This window comes from Lampris incognitus, chromosome 13 (assembly GCF_029633865.1).
Source record: "Lampris incognitus isolate fLamInc1 chromosome 13, fLamInc1.hap2, whole genome shotgun sequence".
Classification (NCBI taxonomy): Eukaryota; Metazoa; Chordata; class Actinopteri; order Lampriformes; family Lampridae; genus Lampris; species Lampris incognitus.
The window spans coordinates 36,555,201-36,574,707 of NC_079223.1; the positions used below are offsets into that span (position 1 = coordinate 36,555,201).

General features: G+C 43.9%; 1 pseudogene; it reads right to left on the minus strand.

Moving 5' to 3' along the window:
* Positions 1 to 3,407: 3,407 nt before the first annotated feature.
* Positions 3,408 to 19,507, minus strand: LOC130123098 (myelin and lymphocyte protein-like; annotated as a pseudogene).

Here is a 19,507-nt window from a genome sequence, read left to right on the forward strand (position 1 = left end):
TCACAATGCTTTAGAAATCCCTTTATTTCTGTTTGATTTTTTTTATTCTAAATACTTTGACTGTGTGAAGCCAAAGTCAAAACTTTAATTTAGTTTGATTCTAAATTATATCTATCCCTTTCAAGTAGTAATCGAATGTGTATGAATTCCTCCACCCCTCCAATTGTATTGGGTCAATTGTATTGCCCCACACTTCCGAGCCGTCTCCGTCGCTGCTTCACCCCCTCTGCCGATCCGGGGAGGGCTGCAGATTACCACATGCCTCCTCCGATACATGTAGAGTCGCCAGCCGCTTCTTTTCACCTGACAGTGAGGAGTTTCACCAGGTGGACGTAGCGCGTGGAAGGATGACGCTATTCCCCCTAGTTCCCCCTCCCCCCTGACCAGGCGCCCCGGAGGAGGCGGCGCTAGTGCAGCGACCAGGACACATACCCACAATCGGCTTCCTATCCGCAGACACGGTCAACTGTGTCTGCAGGGGCGCTCGACCAAGCCTGAGATAACACGGGGATTCGAACTGACGAGCCCAGTGTTGGTAGGCAACCGATTAGACCGCTACGCTACCTGGACGCCCCGAATGAATATGAATCTAACGCAACTCTCCTGTCAAATGAAGTCATTTTTTTTGTCTTTCAAGTCTACGCCCTGCTTTAAGGAATTTAAAATGGAGGACCATATGAATACTGACGGTAAGCAAATATGCTCCTTTTACGCACCCCGAGTCTGTTCTGTGCTGGTGAATGCCCAGGTGTAAAGGTCTACCGGAGCTACACTGGCCTCACAAGACGACGCCAAGGAAAGCCAAAGTCTACGAAGTGGTGAAGGGGTTGCTGAAATTAGCAAACGTGCAACTGCAAACGTGAAAGGACCTCCACCCGTAACGGAGGCCTTTAAAACGGGTGTTGGCATTTTAGGAGAAGTGAGTCAGTTTGACTGAACACCCCCCAAAAATATCCGCTCCCCCTCCATCTCTCCACTTCCTCCTTTCGTCCCGTAGCCCCTCCCTCCAAACCGGCTTCATGGACGGGCCTTGGTTTGGCCGACGTAACTGGCAAAATTTGTGTTGTTGATAATCTACGCATGTAAAAATGTTATTTTCGGCAAATCTTAGTTACACGAACATTGTAGTTGTGAAGCACTGTTTTACTTATCGCGGAAGTATTTATAACGTTCACTGTTTACAAAGTAACGGCAGCACCTTGTGTGACGATCACAGTCCAAGATCTGTAATAATTCTCTGAAGCCAGTAAAATGTATGGCAGTTGTTAATCTATGCATGATAGTTTTAGAATGGCGTCTTATAGAACAACTGAACACGAGGCTTAAACCTAACCTTTCAACAGCAAAAAAACAAAAACAAACAAAAACGTTTACTGTGCCTGGGAAGTTTATAAGTAGTTTATTGGGTTTTTCGGGTAGTGTGCCAATGATTACTGCTACCTACAGTAGTAGTCTGGTCTTCTCCTGGATCGCCACCTTGTCATGGTGGAGAAACTTGCGTGTACAAATGATCCCAAGCGCTATGCCGTTCGGAGCTTGGTTCCTGGTAGGGTCACCCAAGGTGGATAGGTCAAGGGGGAGGTTCCAGAGGAAGCACGATCCAACAAAGACCTCAACGGCGGAACTGGTGGAAGATGTCCTCAGGTCACAATAGCAGTGAAGGCGGATGAAGGCTGCAACAGAGAGTGGTCACCATCGGCTTGGTTCTCCATGCCATTGGACTCTGGCCACCCCCCTGCCAAGGACCGTGGTGGCTGCAGGCGCATCAGCCTCGCCACGTAAAAAGCTGTCACGTGCAGGCGTTTTTCCATTACGCGGCTCCAGGATCGGGCTCTACACCCACCAGAGGACCCAGAGGGACCCAGAGGGAGGACGGCCATACTCGACCCCGAGTGACCGCCGATGATGATGAGGATGAGGATGATGATGAATAGGCTGGTCTTTCTTGTAAATTGAATCAGGAATTTGATGGACCGTTGTTGGTAATATTTGACTTTTCTTGTAATAACTCTTAACTTTTACTTTCGTCTTCACTTTCAAATCTGTGGTTTAGATAACTGGGTTAAACTTGAAACGTGTCTGGCGCTCATGTTCACAGACAGTTGTAAAGCTGTGTACAGCGGTGGTGGTCTAGGTCCACCCAACTAAGCATATTTTGCAAATACAAATCACGATTATCAAACAAACCCAAATTGTTTTGCAACCCCCCACCAAAAAAACAAACAAAAAACGTGTGTATCAAACAAATACAGTGCAGTTTTCTAATACATCCCGAATCACAAACAAATACAAAATGTTTTATGGAGAAAAAAAAGCATGGTTACCAAAAACACAATCGGTTCAACAAATACACACATTTAAATACAGGCATTGGGCACAACCCCCGCTTTTTCCCCTCCCCAATTGTATTCGGCCAATTACCCCTCTCTTCCGAGCAGTCCCGGTTGCTGCGGCTGCTCCACCCCCCGCTGCTGAACCGGGGAGGGCTGCAGACTACCACGTCTCCTCCGATACATGTGGAGTCGCCAGCCGCTTCTTTTCACCTGACAGTGAGGAGTTTCTCCAGGGGGACGTAGCGCGTGGGAGGATGACGCTACCCCCCGCCCCCGATCAGGCATTCCGATCGGCCAGAGGTAGCGCTAGTGCAGCGACTAGGACACGTACCCACATCCGGCTTCCCACCCGCACACCCGCTGACATGTCTGCCCGAAGACGCGATTTTGAATCCAAGCCGGAGGTAACACAAAGATTCGAACCGGCGATCCCCGTGTTGGTAGGCAACGGAATAGACCACTACGCTACCCGTACGCCCCCATACACTGTTTAAATTACCTATAACTAAGATAAACCAACCAGAAACCTGCTGAGCTTATAAAGTAAACTGAAGTGAATTCATGGCGAACTATGGATTTTAATTAGCATATGAAGTTACCGAGACGTCATATGGGTTCGCAGCAGTTCTGAAGAAGAGTTTCAGCAGCAGCTTGTAAACTGTTTGTATATTCTGGCTCCAGGACGCCCATCCTGCTCATCAACTTAATATGGTGGCAAATATTTACCTATGGATACACGAACAAGAGATGAAGTTTCATTTACAAGCGTTGATCATGAACGGGCTTCTGGCTGCTAACGACGTCTACCTGCAGGAGTCTGTAGTTTGTGGAGCATTTCACCCTGCTGAAGTAAACCCAGTGATGACGTAAGCATTTCTCTTATCTCAGAAAGGTTAAGTGGGGCCATTGACTAAACCATTCCCCCCGGTGGAGTAAAGATCACTCTTTCAACTGATACGAGTATTTTCTAGGGAGAAAATGTAGAAAAAAAACCCAGGAAGGATGCAGCATATGATGAAATAGTCATTTTAATGCATTATTTCTAGAAAGTATAAAAACAGCAAACTATGTCAATCTCAGCTCAGGTTGTCATACCTTAATAAAACAAATGCCACTGTCTTTTAAGCACTAATAATTTCACGGGCAATTTTTTTGAGGCTACCTACTGATGAGGTATTGATTGATTCTGTATAATTTGGACATTAGGTGGTGATTACAGCTCAGACACAGTTTAGAGGTCACTGGTAATGTTTTCTGTAGCGGAATATGGCAGGCACATGAAAAGATGGATGCTATCACATCCAGGAACTATAAATCTTGCATGATCTGGTTTATTTTGTTATAACACGGGTCAGAATTGATAGATTTTAATGAGCAAAAGTATAAGAAATGGTTTCAGAGCTGTGATGCATAAACATACAATCACGAAATCTACTGATGAAATTGGCATTTTCTCAGCTATTTTCGTTGTCAACACTGTGCAGAGCATACGCAGATGTGTGACGTTAACCTCAGCTGACACTTTTTTGTCCTTTTTTGAGGGTAAACAATATTAATCACGTCACATGTATCATGACGTTGAGAAGCCTTGCTGGCCTCTCAGCATCCCTTTGTGTATGGCACATTTCCCAAATACAGATGTATGAGCATCTGCTGTGTATGTAGTATTGCATGTCCGAGGTGTGTTTGGGTAACCCTATATAAGTTGTTCTAGAGGACATGTTTGTTCTGTGATTGGGGCGGCGGGGCCGCCGGCTATCATCGGAGAGCGATCATGATGTTGAGCCAGCGTCCATTATTCTGTGGATGTAAAGTCTGACCAGCATGATGTCACCAGTAGAGATATTTTCACCCATACAAACACACTTGTACACATACACTTACACACATGCACTTACACACACACACGGAGAATATCTTGTTTGGTGCCACACAGCTTTCCGTTTGTGTCGGTCCTCAGAAGTTTTTCCATCGGATAGAAGAGAGAATGACGTGGATGAAGTAGAAGAGAGTGGCGACATATGCAAATACCTAAAAGACATAGCAATCAAGGGTTAAGATTTTAAATGAGGACTTCTCATCCTAAACTATGTTCACACAGTGTACATGCATATCATCTGTGCAGGTGGGTTTCAGCCATGTGCCATGGTGTTTGGTGTCTGCAGGTTTCCACGACAACTCAATAACACAGCAGCTGTATTCACTTATAAGTCCTCCCTCTGGCTGAAGGTGTGTTGATCTGTCAAATCTGCCGGTGTAGGTAAACCTGAATACACATGATGGCACCCAGTATGCATTATCCATCCATCCATCCATTATCCAAACCGCTTATCCTGCTCTCAGGGTCGCGGGGATGCTGGAGCCTATCGCAGCAGTATGCATTATACTTATTCTTATTATTAACCTTTTACTGAGCCTTTTCAAGACATTCACAAGAACTTAACATAAACAGCAAAAAGAGAGAAGAAAAGTACACAATGTTGGGGTGCCTGGGTAGCGTCCGGGTAGCTGTTCTGTTGCCTACCAACATGGGGATCGCCAGTTCGAATCTCCGTGTTGTCTCCGGCTTGGTCAGGCGTCCCTACAGACACGGGTGGGAAGCCAGATGTGTGGGTATGTGTCCTGGTCGCTGCACTAGCGCCTCCTCTGGTCGGTCGGGCGCCTGTTCGGGGGGGGGGGGGCAGGGGGCGTGATCCTCCCACGCGCTACGCCCCCCTGGCGAAACTCCTCACTGTCAGGTGAAAAGAAGCGGCTGGTGACTCCACATGTTTTGGAGGAGACATGTGGTAGTCTGCAGCCCTCCCCGGATCCGCAGAGGGGGTGGAGCAGCGACCGGGACAGCTCGGAAAATAGGGTAATTGGCCAAGTATAATTGGGGAGAAAAGGGGGGGGATTCCCCCCCTCCGCCCCCCAAAAAAGTACACAATGATAGTAGACAAACCCCTGAGGAATTCGTTCACACGTTAAACCTGAGAATCAATTCATAATCTGATTTAAAAAAATAAAATTGCTGTATTCTATAAGACACCAGCTAAATGAGTATCATTTTTAAAGAATGACTTAAAACACGTTTACGTTGTTTTATTTTCCAATTTGAGCTTTAAATGTAACTTTTGTGTCTATCTATCTATCTATCTATCTATCTATCTATCTATCTATCTATCTATCTATCTATCTATCTAGCTATCTAGCTATCTATCTAGCTATCTATCTAGCTATCTATCTATCTGATCTTGCTGTTGCTGTCCTCTCAGTGACAGGGTGTAGTCTCAGGTTGCCAGACCTCCCAGTGTGTTTTGTATGTCCTTACCACAGCTGCAATGTCAATCTGGTAGAACCTAAAGGGCTGCAGTGCTTTTCTGAGGAAGGTGATATATGCCAGATCCACCGCTGCACTAAGGTAAAAAAATGCTGCCAGCCCATGGTAGACAAAGTCCTGAAGACAGGAGAAAACACACACACACGCACACACACACACACAAATAAAATAATTTAATAATTTGTCCTGACCCTGTGGTCAGGACAGTGCAGAGGGAAGACGACATGGGGAGGTCGGAGCAGGTTTCAGCACAGGGGGCAGAGATGCTGCAGGTTGAAATGAACAGTGGGGCAGAGGAGCAGGTGATGAAGCCTGCTGGTTGGTGCGACAATGTGACTGGTATGGAGCATGAAGCTGAATCTGATAATGTTTCTGTAGCGGACAGTGACTCTGCAGAGTGTAAATTTATACTCACTGGAGGAGATTAACAGTTTTCTAGATGAGATTTATGGCAAATTGCCAAGTGTCATGGATTATTTTCCTGACGCCGACATTCATTCGGTCAGTTACTACACTGCGGCAAGATGTTGGGTTGGATGTACTGGATAGCAAGAAACGTTTTCATCTCAAGAAACATGTCACTGGTCTAAGGAAAGATTTGAAAGTGCCTATGACAAACAATGGTAAAGAAAATGAAACTCTCAGTTTAGATGTACCATGATCATACAACACTTGATGTTTCTTCTCAGCTGTCTTTTTCTGTTTAGTTTCTTACTGGTCTGTCTTTCTTCTTCTCCTATGCGGGGTTTCAAGGTGGCTTCGTTAAATGTGAATGGGGGTAGAGATGCACAGAAAAGAGCCTTAATAACAGAAGTAATCATACAGAAAGGACTGGATGTGGTTTTTCTACAAGAAACACATAGTGATGGCATGAATGAAATAGACTGGGGCTTATTGCAGGCAGGTCAGCATATCCTTATCCATGGGACAAATTTTAGTGCATGAGTTGCCATTTTATTTTCTTCTGCCTTAAATGCAAACATCTTGTCCAGCATGGAGATTGTGAAGGGCGAGGTCTTTATGGTAACGGCGGAAATAGAGGAGTTGAAGTTTAATTTTATTAATGTTTATGCACCAAACAATGGCTCTGAGCGTGAAGGGCTTTTTAAGATGTTGCAAGACAAATTGAGTGGCATTAATCCGGGAGGGTGTATTGTATTGGGTGGAGACTGGAATTGCTGCACCGACTTTACTTTAGATAGGACTGGAGAGGAGCCACACCCTCAGTCATCCCATGTCTTAAAGAAATCTGATTTGGTTGATGTGTGGAGGATGAAACACCCTTCAGTCAAACAGTCCACTTGGGTCAAAATGTCAGATGGCAGAGTTAGTGCAGGTAGATTGGACCGGTTTTACATGTCTAGCTACTTTACAGCTCGAGCTGTTAATTGTAAGATCCATCCGGTTGCTTTTACAGATCATAATGTAGTTTTAAAGGAGCTGATCTTTTTTTGGGGGGCATTTTAATGTTAAATTACTACATGATCACGATTTTTGTGAAAATTTTAAATTGTTTTGAGATTGTTGGCGATCTAAGAAAGACAAATTTCTTTCTCTAACTCAATGTTGAGTGGTAGGAAAGGCCCAAATCAGGGTTTTTTGCCAGGAATACACGTATAATTCCACAGCCAACATTAAGAGGGCTGTACAGGAATTAGAAGAAGAGATAAGAGACCTGGAAGATGTTTCCACTTCACAGCTTGATCAGTAGGATAATAATCTCTTACACTGTAAAAGACAGCAGCTGAACTCCTTTCTGCGAGAGCGAGCTAAAGGAGCTTTAGTCGGGGCACGCTTCACCAGACTCCAAGCCATGGATGCACCAACTGCTTTCTTCTTTAATTTAGAGAAGTCAGTGGTTAAAAAAAAAACCCAAACAAATGGTGTGTCTTAGTCTCCCTGATGGAAAGGTGACCACGGATTCCGATGAGATGAGGAAATATGCAGTGGACTTCGACACAGACTTGTTCAGGGCAGAGGGCTGTGATGTGGACTCTGCTGCAGAGCTTTTACAGGGCCTTCCCCAGCTAAGTCCAGAATAACAGCATACATTGAGCATGGACATAACTCTAGATGAACGGACTGCTGCAGTGTCCCAGATGGCATTGGGCAAGGCTCCTGGAATAGACAGCTTACCATCTGACTTTTTTAAACACTTCTGGAGTGTTTTGGGACAGGATCTTCTGCACATTTTTAAAGAGTGCTTTAAAAAAGGGACACTTCCAGCTTCTTGCAGGTGTGCAGTTCTCTCTCTGCTGCCTAAGAGGGGAGATTTAGCCCTTTTGGAAAACTGGAGACCAGTAGCTCTTTTGTGTGCAGACTATAAAATCCTCTCCAAAGTTGTATCTAACAGACTGAAATTGTTTATTGAACCGTTGATTGGTGCAGATCAATCAATTCTATTGTGTTCCAGGCAGGTCTATGATAGATAATTTGTTTTTAATGAGAGATGTGTTTGATGTATGTAAGCTGTATGATATAAATATTGGTATTTTGTCTATTGACCGAGAGAAGGCTTTTGACCGTGTAGATCACAATTTTCTTTTCTCTACTTTGCAGGCCTTTGGTGTTGGGGAGGGGTTCCTGTCCTGGATACAGCTGTATAGTGGTGTGTGTTGTATAATGAAGGTGAGGGGAGGGTTGAGCTGTCCTGTGCCAGTTAGGAGAGGGATTAGGCAGGGCTGCCCCATCTCAGGCCAGCTCTACAGCATTGCCATTGAGCCTCTCCTATGTAGGTTGAGGAGCAGGCTGAGGGGTCTCTCTCTGCCAGAGCTAGCTCAACGCCCTTCGGTTGTTGTATCAATATACGCTGATGATGTTAATGTGTTTGTCCAGGGAGAGGGAGATGTCCAGGAATTGAAAGAAAGCCTGGCCTTAAATGAAAAGGCTTCTTCAGCCAAAGTCAACTGGGGAAAAAGTGAGGCTTGTTTGGTGGGTCAGTGGGACTTGGGGAGTACTCCTAGTCTTCCTGGGAATCTTAGGTGGGGGGAAAGAGTCAGAACTGGGAGGGAGTGCTGAAGAAGGTGGAAGCCAGGTTGTCTAAATGGAATTGGAGGCTACCCCAGCTGTCCTACAGGGGAAGAGCTCTGATAGTTAATAACGTGGTCACCTTGTCTCTCTGGCACAGACTCGTTGTTTCGGTGCCACTGCCAGGCCTTGCAGAAGAGATGCAGAAGGTCCTGGTGAAGTTTTCCTGGTCTAGTCAGCACTGGCTGAGAGCATCGGCCCTGTATCTCCCTATGGCAGAGGGAGGACAAGGACTTACAGACATTTGGTCCAGAACTGCGGCCTTCAGACTACAGACGGCGCAGAGGCTGCTGTATGGCTGTGGTCACTGCTGATTGGCTCCTGCTCGGCTGCTTCTTCGGAAAGCTGGCCGGCTTGGGTTGGATAAACAGATTTTTTTACTGAGATCATCGGCAGCTGACCTAACTGGATTCACATCTTTTTACAACTCGGTGGTTGAAGCCTGGCAGGTGCTGGAGATCACATGAACCCCGGATCCTAGACCAGGAATGTGGCTTTTTGAGGTGCCGATGTTTCACAATGACCTCCTTATGAATACCACTTCTCCTCTGCGATGGTACAGATCAAGTTTGTCGAGGCTGGCATTACTGGGCCATCTTACAAGAACATCCTTGGAAGCACTTGGTGGCATCATCACCATCAGGTCCTCCAGAGTGCTGAAGAGGGTTGTGGAGGAAGTCTGGGAGTCCCTGCCTGGGCCACTGAGGGTGTTTGCCGAAAATCATGCTCTATCTGACCAATGGGATGATGACAATGAGTACGTTTTTCTCTCCCTGATCATCAGTCCTGCATTTGGGGCATGGCGAGGGGGGAACGGGCTGCTTCTTTCCCTGAGTACACCAGTGCTGGGTAGTTTCAGCTCTTGTGGGAAGAAGCAGCTTTACTACAGCTGTGTGAAGGTACTCAACCTTCGCTCTCTGGCTGAAGTCAGGGAGTCGAGGTGGACTGAGGTTTTTGCTTCAGACAGTACCCCTAAAGGCAGGTGGAGGGTCCTGTGTTGAGAAACGGATGGCTGACCTCCAGTGGAGGATTGTACATGGAGTAATAGCTATGAACAGACACAGGGCTCACCTAGATCCAAGCACTGGGGATGACTGTCCTTTCTGCACTCGGAGGGAAACATTAGAGCATTGTGGTCTCTTGTCCTAGATTAGTGGGCTTATTTAGAGTACTGCAGGAATGGGTTTAAGCTTTGAGTGAGTATTTCTCCATCCCCATGTTTGTTTTTGGGCTCAAATACATGACAAGAAAAAGGCTGCTTCTGGTCCTAGTCAATTTTCTGTTCAGAACTGCTAAGCTAGCGATCTGGAAGACCAGGAAGAATCAGATGCAAGGTCAGGGCTGTGGTGCAGAGTATGAAGGGTTTGGTGGCGGCTCATCTGAGGATAGAACATGCTTTCTACACCCTGACCAGTAATCTGGACTCTTTCAGGGCTTTGTGGGGATTAAGACATGTTTTATGTTCACTAAGTGAAGATGGGTCACTTGTTCTCCAATTTTAATTCATTATGGTCACGTGTGTGTGTATTTTGATTGAGTAATGATGTATGAGCGTTTGTTTTTCTAGCTTACCAGTTTAATTAATGTTGACATGATGGGGATGGAGTATTTTTTTTTTACTGTGATGTAAATAAAAGTTATTTTAAAAGTCAAAGCCCCCCCCCCACTTTAAATGACAGAACTAGGCTTCTCCTGTCTAAGGTCCTTTTATACCTGTCTATAAAAAGTCCACCTCAGAATAATCATTAACCCTAAACACTCCTCCAATGCTTATTAACTCCACTCCACATGAGTGCACAAAGACACACACACACACACACACACACACACACACTCTCTCTCTCTCTCTCTCTCTCTCTCTCTCTCTCTCTCTCTCTCTCTCTCTCTCTCTCTCTCTCTCTCTCTCTCTCTCTCCTCTCTCTCTCTCTCTCTCCTCTCTCTCTCTCTCCTCCTCTCTCTCTCTCTCTCTCTCCTCTCTCTCTCTCTCTCTCCTCTCTCTCTCTCTCTCTCTCTCTCTCTCTCTCCTCTCTCTCTCTCTCTCTCTCTCTCTCTCTCTCTCTCTCTCTCTCTCTCTCTCTCTCTCTCTCTCTCTCTCTCTCTCTCTCTCTCTCTCTCTCTCTCTCTCTCATTCCTTACCGCAGCCGCCATCCGGAGCTGTTCTTGTGCCCTCCGGCAGTGAAGATGACCATCCAGAGAAAAGTCATGATGAAGCAGAAGACCGAAACGAACATTACCCATCCCAGAGGGTTCGGTGGATCCACGTGGTCGACGCCACCAGGATCCACACCAAGCCTCCAAATACCTATTGAACAGACAGAAGACTCACTCAGAGATGACCACCGGTCTGAGGACCTCAGTGAAGAAGACTTCATGCTAACAGAATGACAGACAGGTAAACATGCTGTTTGTCCACTGGCAGACAGACAGACAGATGAACAGAAAGAAAGACAGACTCAGACAGACAGCTAGATAGAAATATATGTAGATATAGTTCGACACTAGGATAGACTACCAGGAAACAAGATAGATAGATAGATAGATAGATAGATAGATAGATAGATAGATAGATAGATAGATAGATAGATAGATAGATAGATAGATAGATAGATAGACGTATATGTTTTAATCTCAGAGACTTTGCTCTCACTCAGGCTTAGTCATATCTCAAATCTCATCACCATTACTTCCTTTGCAATATTTCTGATTTATTTATTTCCTGTATTTTTCCCTGTTATTTCAAGCTAAAGTTAATCTTATATGCAATACTTATCATCCTACAACTATCTAAACTCAGCACCAAAATATTAATAATCACTCCATTTGCTTTTTTCTTCTCATGAAGCCTGTTGAGTTTCAGGCACTTTGCTGACTCTTAACCAGATAGCCTTATTTATGCAAAAGCAGAGTATTGCTTAATTTCTAGATTCATCATCATCATCGGCGGTCACTCGGGGTCAAGTATGGACGTCCTCCCTCTGGGTCTGCAGGTGGGCGTAGAGGCTGATCCTGGAGCTGCATAATGGGAGGACGCATGTGCATGACAGCTTTTTACGTGGATTGACTGATGCACCTGCAGCCACCACATGGTCCTTGGCAGGAGATGGCCAGAGTCCAATGGCATGGACAACCAAGACGATTGGGGACCACCCTCTGTTTCAGCCTTCATCCGCCTTCACTGGCATTGTTTTATTCCGCCAGTTCCGCCATTGAGGTCTTTGTTGGGTCGCACTTCATCTGGAAATTCCCCCTTGACCTATCCACCTTGGGTGACCCTACCAGGAGCCAAGCTCTGGATGGCATAGCTCTTGGGATCATTGGTACACATAGTCAGGGCTGTAACTTCAGAATTCTGGAACCCTGTAGGCATTTTGGGGTAAAAGTGTTTTTTTGGTTGTTCCTATAGTATTTTTTTGTGCTGAATCCATTTCTGCCAGATGCCAGGCTGTAAAAGTTACAGCAACACAAGCTTCTCCATCCCAGCAAGGTGGCAATCCAGGAGAAGTTTTTAGATTATAAGCAACCAATAAGTATGGCGTACAAAGGTCAAAATAACATCTGCTGGATGTTATTTCAAATCAATCAAAATCAATCCTGTTCCTCTTGAACATTCGCACCTCACCATTTTTAGATACAAAGAGAAGAGTATTTAATAATTGCCAGTAAGTAAAGGCTAGCTACAGCAACACCATTACAGCCAAGCTGCATCAGTTCTAGTAAGTAGGCTGTACCTGTATCGCTACTGACATTGTTAGCGCCACCAAAGTTCACAATGTAGTTTATGTGATTGTTTTTCTTCTTGATCTCAGTGCAGCCACATGACTCACTGGTAGCCACTTCAACAGGTACAGGGTTATTACATTTCCAGGCCTTGAAGTGATAGACTGCAAAAAAAAAAAAAAAAACAGAAGTTGCTGGTATACATATACTGTGGTTATGCTGCATGACAGAAGCTAAGCAGGCGTGGGCATGGCTAGCACTTGGATGGGAGACCTGGGAAAATAAGTTGCTGCTGGAAATAGTGTTGATGGCCAGTAGGGGGCAGTTTTCCCTCTGGTCCTACTAAAACAACAAAAAAGTCCCAATGCCTAGTGCAGTGATGGGGACACTGTCTGTAGGAGACGCTGCCCTTTGGATGAGACGTTAAACAGAGGTCCTGACTCACTGTGGTCATTAAAGATCCCATGGCACTTAAAGTAAAGAGTAGGGGTGCCCTGGTGTTCTGGCAAAATTCCCAACCTGGCTCTCTGCTTATGGCCACCTAATCATCTCCCATGTAATTCGCTCAATGATTCCTCCCTCTCCACCTCCAGCTGATGTGTGGTGAGCGTTCTGGCGCAAAATGGCTAGCATGAGGGTGTCCAGGTGGTGTGACGGTCTATTCCGTTGCCTACCAACATGGGGCTCTCTGGTTTGAATCCCCGTGTTACCTCCGGCTTGGTCGGGCGTCCCTACAGACACAGTTGGCCATGTCTGTGGGTGGGATGTGGGTATGTGTCCTGGTCACTGCACTAGCATCATATTGCTTCCACTGGTTTGTCTTCTTCCCATAGTGCATCCTGGTGCTATCTCTTCCCCAGGTAAACAATGCACACGCACCCGGCGGTGCAAATGATCTGAAATAAAGTGTAATTCATCAGATCAGGCCACCTTCTTCCACTGCTCCATGGTCCAGTTCTGATGCTTACATGCTCATTGTAGGTGCTTTTGGTGGTGGACAGGGGTCATCATGGGCACTCTGACTGGTCTGCAGCTACACAGCCTCAGACACAGCAAGCTGTGATGAACTGTGTTCTGACACCTGTCTATCATAGCCAGAATTAACTGCTTCAGCAATTTGAGTTACAGTAGACCTTCTGCGAGATCAGACCAGACAGGCTAGCCTTTGCTTCTCACGTGCATCAATGAGCCTTGGGCACCGTATAGACCTGCCGTTTTGGAGATGCTCTGACCCAGTCGTCTAGCCATCACAATTTGGCCCTTGTCAAAGTCACTCAGATCCGTATGCTTGCCCATTTTTCCTGCTTCCAACACATCAACTTCAAGAACTGACTGTTCACTTGCTGCCCAATATATCCCACCCCTTGACAGGTGCCATTGTAACGAGATAATCAATGTTATTCACTAACCTGTCAGTGGTTTTAATGTTTTGGCTGATCAGTGTAACTACGCATTGTACATAACTGTAAATCAACAAATTTACTAAATTGAACATTAACTTTTTTTCCCCCGTAATTGTCAGTCTTCTTTCTATAGCAAGGATGTGAGCTTGCTTAGCTTGTTGGAGAAACATCCTTAAAGGTACAATCTGTAATAACATGTCTATGTGGAATACTGCAGCAATACTAGCACTTCTACTGACCATGAAACGATACACATCTCACCATCGGGTCAACGTTTTCAGTTTGTTTCGGAAATGACTGAAAGCCTCAAAAGGAGTTGAACGCAGTGCGGCATTGGCTGGTTTTCTCATCCACAAGTAATAAAGCCACCAACATAATTTACGAATCCTGAGCAAAACAACATCAGGAGTGGGGTGGACGTCTGCTGTGTGCAACAAATGCGAATTGTCCTTTTATAAAAAGAAGCTTTGATATGATGCTCGCTGCCTTTTCTCTACATGCACAATGAATAAATGAAAGGATCCTACCTTCTTTTTTTTGGCAGTTTATGAGCTATAATAAAAACATTAAATAGACTGGCGGCCTCTCAAGGGTGTCTCCCCACCTGCTGCCCAATGACTGCTGGGACAGGCTCCAGCATCCCCGTGACCCGAATTCGGATAAGCGGCTTGGATAATGGATGGATGGATAATATTCACATAAGTTTTCAAGGCTGAGTCAAAAAAAAACCCCAACTTGTTCCAGTAGATAATGTTCTTTGTGCTGGTGGGGATTCTGCTGGTTTCTGCTACTCAAAGGGAGACACCCTTCCCCCAAATAACTAAATACAGCAAAAATATTCAACCTGTTGCAAAATGGAACAACAATAACAATAAATGCTCTGTCCATAGAGAAGGATAAATTGGTTTTGGTTAAAACACGTTGACCTTTTGCAGAGCTGGCTAAAATACTGCACATATTTCAGTAAAGTTAGCTTTTTACAGTTTGCAGGAGTGACCGTGTGAATGCAGAGGAATACCATGGAACATGTACAGTCCACTGCACGTTATCACTTCTTATTTCACCTGTATATAATCGATCCTTGTGTGTATATCTGAAGATTGTTGTGCTGTAGTGTTGTTATTCTACATTTAGTACACTGAGAGAGCCACAAACAACTACTACTACTACTACTTTCGGCTGCTCCCATTAGGGGTCGCCACAGCTGATCATCCATTTCCATTTCTTCCTGTCCTCGGCATCTTCCTCTGTCACAAAAGCCACCTGCATGTCCTGTCTATCACCATTGCAAACAAAAAAGGGCTCAGAGTCAATCCTTGATGTAATCCCACCTCCACCTTGAGCCCATCTGTCATTCCAACCGCACACCTCACCACTGTCACACTGCCCTCATACATATCCTGCACCACTCCTACATGCTTCTCTGCAACTCATACAATACCACACCTCCTCTCTTGGCACCCTGTCATATGCTTTCTCTAAATGTAACTCCTTCTGGCCTTCTCTATACTTCTCCATCAACATTCTCAAAGCAAACATCACATGTGTAGTGCTCTTTCATGGCATGGAACCATATTGCTGCTCGCTAATCATCACCTCTCCTCTTAACCTAGCTTCTATTACTCTTTCCCATATCTTCATGCTGTGGCTGATCAACCTTATACCTCTGTAGTTGCTACAGTTCTACACATTGCCCTTATTCTTGAAAATCAGTACCAGTGTGCTGTGTGTGTGACTATGACTGATTCATTGTATTTGTGTAACATGGGTATGTATGGAATGCATTGTTGTCGTGTGCTGTGCTGAATTGTGTCTTCTTCTTTTGCTATATCTGGAATTATTGATAGTTACATACAAATTGTGCATACCGCATTGCTGTAATTGTTTCCTGTAGTATGCTGCCTGCATAATGCCACTTTTCAAGCCCCCGGAGGGTTTTTAGGCAATTCTCCTTCACATTTTCTTTCAAATTATATATTTTATCTTTTTTAAAAATATATGTGTAACTAAAGAAACTAAACTATCTATCTATCTATCTATCTATCTATCTATCTATCTATCTATCTGTCTTTCTAGGTGTTGCTGTCTGTATATTAGCAGCAGAGAAACAGCCATTCATGGTGAAAGCTGGAGTGTAAGAGGAAGGAAGTGTTTTGAGAAGGTGCAGTAACCCACATGCTAATCACACACCTTAACGAAGAATTTCACATGAAAATCTCATCTGTTTGTCACAATAAATGGAAGAAAGGCAGCGATACAGTCACGCCTGTCTGTTACGTCAGCTGACAGTACCACTATTTGTACTGGGAGAGATAGGGCTGGATAGGTCATCACTGTTATTGGGTAAAACACAATAAAGGTGGGTTTCCTGTTTGGTAACAAAGTGATATATGACATCAAAACCAGACATGGGTCACTGATAACATTATGATTTTTTTTTATTCAACCATAAACCTTATCTTGGCAGGCTGTCTTAATGAGATTAATAATTTCTTTTCAGACAGAGACTGGTTGAATGAACACAACATACAAAACCAGAATACAATTAAAATCACAAAATGCTTCAAAGAGCAAAGCAGCAGAGCAGCACCTTCAGGACTGATTTACCAGATAATGGACGGTTATCTCACTGAGTCTTTCACCAGCTCTTTCATTACCAGGTGAAATTCATCATGCGAGACCAGCTCATTCATTAACTGGGTGTTTTGTTTTAGCCGACTCTGAGCAGCACATTTGTGGTGTTTAGGACACTGTAGGACATGCTCTCCAAACATTTTCTCGCTTGTTGTGTTAGCCTGTATGGAAAAACCCGCCTTTGTACCTCTGATCCAAATGAACACAAATAGTTATTTGCAAACTTTCCACAGCCCGGTGCTGACCACAAGTGATCTTAAGTACACACAAGAGTCACGCCTTTAAATCAAGTATAAAGTTAGATATCAAAATCTAGATATAAATATGTAAGTAAAAATGTAATAACTATTGAAGCAAGAACATAAGGTTGAAAGTAAAGAAATATGTGCTGCTTATAATGCACGAGTTTTGTTGCAGTTTGTATTGTTAGTGAAACAAGTGTGCAGATAGAAGGCAGGGTGGGGTGGATGTGATGGGATGCTCAACATCAGGAAGACAGAGGAGTCCAGAAGGACTGTACTGACCTCCCTTGTAGGAGGAGGGTGAAGACTAAAGAAAATGTCTTCGTCAGGGTCAGTCACAGGCCCTATTTCAAACAAGATTTGAATTTGGTTTGTGACCAGAAATAGACCAGGAGGAACCTCCAGTCTGTGTGTACTTGGAAAGTAAAGTCCTGTAAAGCTTCTGTCCATGTGCCCCTTGAGCAAGGCATTTCACCAGAGACCAACAATAGAAGACGTTGTTTTCACTGTTCAGCCCCCCAGAACAAACGTGTCATATTGTGTCAGTGTGAGAACCTGACCAAAAAAAAGAAAAAAAAAGGTTTAGCGAAACCCATTGACTTGATGGTTTACAAAAAAGAGCAAAAGAAGCCGTGGAGATGCAGAAAGAAGCTTTTCTGTGATTATATGAAGCAGCAGATATGTGAGCAGGGCCTATTTTTTTGTCCCTTTTTTCATTCAGAAGAAGCCTTGGCCTCGTTTTTCTTTTGACTAGCAGCCCAGACACAGTTTGAGTGAAATATGAGCTGCCATTGAGGTCTTTCTCTCTGGAGCAGGTATCTTCATTTCACGAGTTCCCATAATTCATTTGGGGAACACCGAGCAACAGCGAAATAAGTCAAAAAGACAAAATTCGAGTTTACTCCAAAGTGAAAATCTTTATCATGTGCCAACATGACTTGCATTCCTGTGAGAAACACAATGTCACAAACTTTGAGCAAGTTATGACATTTTTGTTTTCTACTTAGGTTTCAAATATAGGTTTGTATGAGCGGCAGCAGATTTCCTGTTAAGACTCAAAGGGTTCATTTCGAAAATAAAAATGTTGCCTTCGCTTTATCAACTGATCATCATCCATCCATTCATATCCCAAAAAAATTACATCCTGTAAAAATTTTGTAATTTTCAGGGGACTTTCTTTATTTAAAGGTCCCATGGTTAGTTATATTATATATATATGTATATGTATATATATATACACTACCGTTCAAAAGTTTGGGATCACCCAAACAATTTTGTGTTTTCCATGAAAAGTCACACTTATTCACCACCATATGTTGTGAAATGAATAGAAAATAGAGTCAAGACATTGACAAGGTTAGAAATAATGATTTGTATTTGAAATAAGATTTTTTTTACATCAAACTTTGCTTTCGTCAAAGAATCCTCCATTTGCAGCAATTACAGCATTGCAGACCTTTGGCATTCTAGCTGTTAATTTGTTGAGGTAATCTGGAGAAATTGCACCCCACGCTTCCAGAAGCAGCTCCCACAAGTTGGATTGGTTGGATGGGCACTTCTTTGAGCAGATTGAGTTTCTGGAGCATCACATTTGTGGGGTCAATTAAACGCTCAAAATGGCCAGAAAAAGAGAACTTTCATCTGAAACTCGACAGTCTATTCTTGTTCTTAGAAATGAAGGCTATTCCATGCAAGAAATTGCTAAGAAATTGAAGATTTCCTACACCGGTGTGTACTACCCCCTTCAGAGGACAGCACAAACAGGCTCTAACCAGAGTAGAAAAAGAAGTGGGAGGCCGCGTTGCACAACTGAGCAAGAAGATAAGTACATTAGAGTCTCTAGTTTGAGAAACAGACGCCTCACAGGTCCCCAACTGGCATCTTCATTAAATAGTACCTGTTAGAGCCTGTTTGTGCTGTCCTCTGAAGGGAGTAGTACACACCGGTGTAGGAAATCTTCAATTTCTTAGCAATTTCTTGCATGGAATAGCCTTCATTTCTAAGAACAAGAATAGACTGTCGAGTTTCAGATGAAAGTTCTCTTTTTCTGGCCATTTTGAGCGTTTAATTGACCCCACAAATGTGATGCTCCAGAAACTCAATCTGCTCAAAGAAGTGCCCATCCAACCAATCCAACTTGTGGGAGCTGCTTCTGGAAGCGTGGGGTGCAATTTCTCCAGATTACCTCAACAAATTAACAGCTAGAATGCCAAAGGTCTGCAATGCTGTAATTGCTGCAAATGGAGGATTCTTTGACGAAAGCAAAGTTTGATGTAAAAAAAATCTTATTTCAAATACAAATCATTATTTCTAACCTTGTCAATGTCTTGACTCTATTTTCTATTCATTTCACAACATATGGTGGTGAATAAGTGTGACTTTTCATGGAAAACACGAAATTGTTTGGGTGATCCCAAACTTTTGAACGGTAGTGTATATATAGTTATAGTTATATATATCATGTTATATTATTATAATCTAGTAAATACATCTGGATATCAATTTCAAAAACAAAGCACCAGCTTTTACAATGTTACACTGTTGCCATGACAGATAAATATACCATCGTTTGTTATTGAAACTGGCCCTTGCTTATATGGTAGTAATGTTTTCGAGTTCAGAATCATCTTTTTCAGCCAGCATAATTTCGTTAAGGATAATGCAACAAAACCCCTTGTTAGCATACTCATAAAAATACTTCATCTACAGTTGATGGTACCCTTTATAAGATGCACTCACCAGTTCAGGGAGATAAAAGATATCCGGGGCCGTTGTGCATATTCCCAGTCCACTGGGCAGACTCCCCATAGGCTGATCAGTGGTTGCTGCCAT